The sequence below is a fragment of the Penaeus monodon genome, chromosome 40 (genome assembly GCF_015228065.2).
Source record: "Penaeus monodon isolate SGIC_2016 chromosome 40, NSTDA_Pmon_1, whole genome shotgun sequence".
NCBI lineage: Eukaryota > Metazoa > Arthropoda > Malacostraca > Decapoda > Penaeidae > Penaeus > Penaeus monodon.
Genome location: NC_051425.1, coordinates 28,718,770 through 28,721,269, shown reverse-complemented (window position 1 = coordinate 28,721,269; position 2,500 = coordinate 28,718,770).

Here is a 2,500-nt window from a genome sequence, read left to right as displayed (position 1 = left end):
GTCATAGTGAAGTTACCAGATAGAGAGAGAGAGAGGTTGCCATGACGGAGAAGCCTGCCGTCCGGGTGCGCCTCCCCGCACACCGAGGGAGGAGCTTTGTTTACAAAGGTAAAAACAATAATCCTCCAGGTGTAAATAGAACCTGACGCTAGCCATACTTGCCTCCTTGCGCGTTTCATTCATCTAATGAGAGGGAAGCTAAGTTTTTTTTTTTTTTTTTTTTTTTTGGGGGGGGGACTATTTTGCCTGTGAGAAGGTGTACTCATACATGCATACATACATACGTACGTACATACGTACACGCATACATATATACATACATGCAAACACACACACACACACACACACACACACACACACACACACACACACACACACACACACACACACACACACACACACACACACACACACACACAGGCACACGCATTTGCACACACACAATAATGATAATAGTGGTGATGATAATAGTTGTAGCAATAATAATGATAGTAATGATAATGATGATAATCACAGTAATTTAGTTCAGTGCTTTATTACAAACAGTAGAATCGTGAACAGTGTATTGCAGTATCAAAAATGGCTAAAAACACATCAAACACATCATATGAAACATTTAAAAGTAACCGAAAACAACATAAACAGGGTGAGCACAGTCAAGGGATTTCGTGATTTTGCCCGTCTGGATGTTTACATTTTTGTTTACTTCTATCAGTCCCCTTCTTTTTTTATTGTCACTGAATTTAAATTAGATTCTATACATGAAGAGCATGGGAGGAGTTTTTAACAGTCCAGTTACATCATTATCTTGTAAGTTACACAAAGGGAACCATACAATTCATACACTGGCAAATAATTAACTTTACTTTTGCGTAAGTTGCTGTAGATTGGAAATTGCTAATTTGTTCGTATTTCAGCGTCCCTAATTACAGATTTTATATCAATAAAAATACTAGCAGAAGCTAAATCGAAAATGACCGAGATGTCCTCTTTTACCTTGTTAGCTGCCTGACTGAAGATCAGCAATGTTCATTTTAGGTCATATTCACCATTTCAACCGCAAAGAAGTGGATCAAAGTAAACCGAGAAGAGTAGTGCACGTCTAGCCTCTCCATTTCATCACCAGGTGCAAACTCCTCAGATGACACTCCAACTTTCCCTGTTCTACTTATAAGATACATATTTAAAATGAGACGAATGATCAGTGAACAAACTTCTCTTCTTGTAAGAATATCAAGCAGTTTCCTAGACCGTATTCAATGAGTTAGTCGCATCAAGCAACAACGCCTAAAACTGAACCATAACAATGAAAGTAGAGAGAAGCCGAACAACCTTTCATGTACTTACATTGTAAAAGAATTATAATAGTTGTTTATTTGTCCTTAATCAGTTCTTTGACTACAGTCTAAACTTTTTTTTTTTTTTTTCAGTTATTATCATGAGGGCCGAAAAAGGATTAAAGCACAGTATTTATCTATACGTTTTTTTTTTTTTTTTTTTTTTACGTTCATTAAATTTTAAATGATGACACTAATGGTAACAAAATATATTTAACATTATTCTCCATCATAGTGATCATAATTTCCCAGGCTGATAAGTCTTCTTGTCATCCCGTGGGTCACTTATGTCCATCCCGAGGACCAAGTTTGGCCCGCGGGCCATGAGTTTGACATTCTTGGTCTAGAGGTTTACTAATGATTGCATTTTTATATTGCACGGTAATTCGGTGTCGCAGCAAGATTTGTTCACATTTTTGTGTATAGGTTTAATTATGGCCTTACTGAATGATATATGATAACTTCCATATGTTATCATAACTTCAGTACCGTTGTAATGACAATCTCGTTCAATCTGTTATCTGGAACGCTGTTGTACAAACTGAAGAAGATATCTTTACATCTGTTTGCAATATCTTTATCGGAATAGAAGCCATCTACAACGAATAAGTGATGTTATCTTTTCCTTACAGTGGTCCAAAACTCCTTACAAGCTTTATTTAAAAATGATTAATCAGTTTTACCTTTAATGATGTCTAGATTTCGTTTGGCGTGTTTGATGGCATAGTGGCATCAGGCACCCAGAGGTGTGGCTGCGCGGGACACCACCGCGTCCACCCACAGGCTGTGCCGCAATGCGAGCTTGCCCTTCAGAGGTCGAGCGTAGTCATTCCCTCCGGGGACGCAGATGCACAACTTTGAGTAGAATGGTGAGGCGTGCCCGTTCACCAAGGATACTTCTTGCATTATCAAGCAAATTCACTATAGCTTTGCCAAGCAAAATCAGCACAAGAAAGAACCCGGTCTGCTATATCTAAATCATTTGAGTACATGCCAATGGCTGTTAGATTAACATTGATTTGAATTGGTAGATGTTGCAAAAGCACCATTGACAACTGAAACACCACTGCATTGATTGTTATAGACTCACTTACAATAAGACTGTCAGTTAATGATTTGCTTCCCATACCTGAGTCATGTGTAATTGGCATTTGGCATTTAAC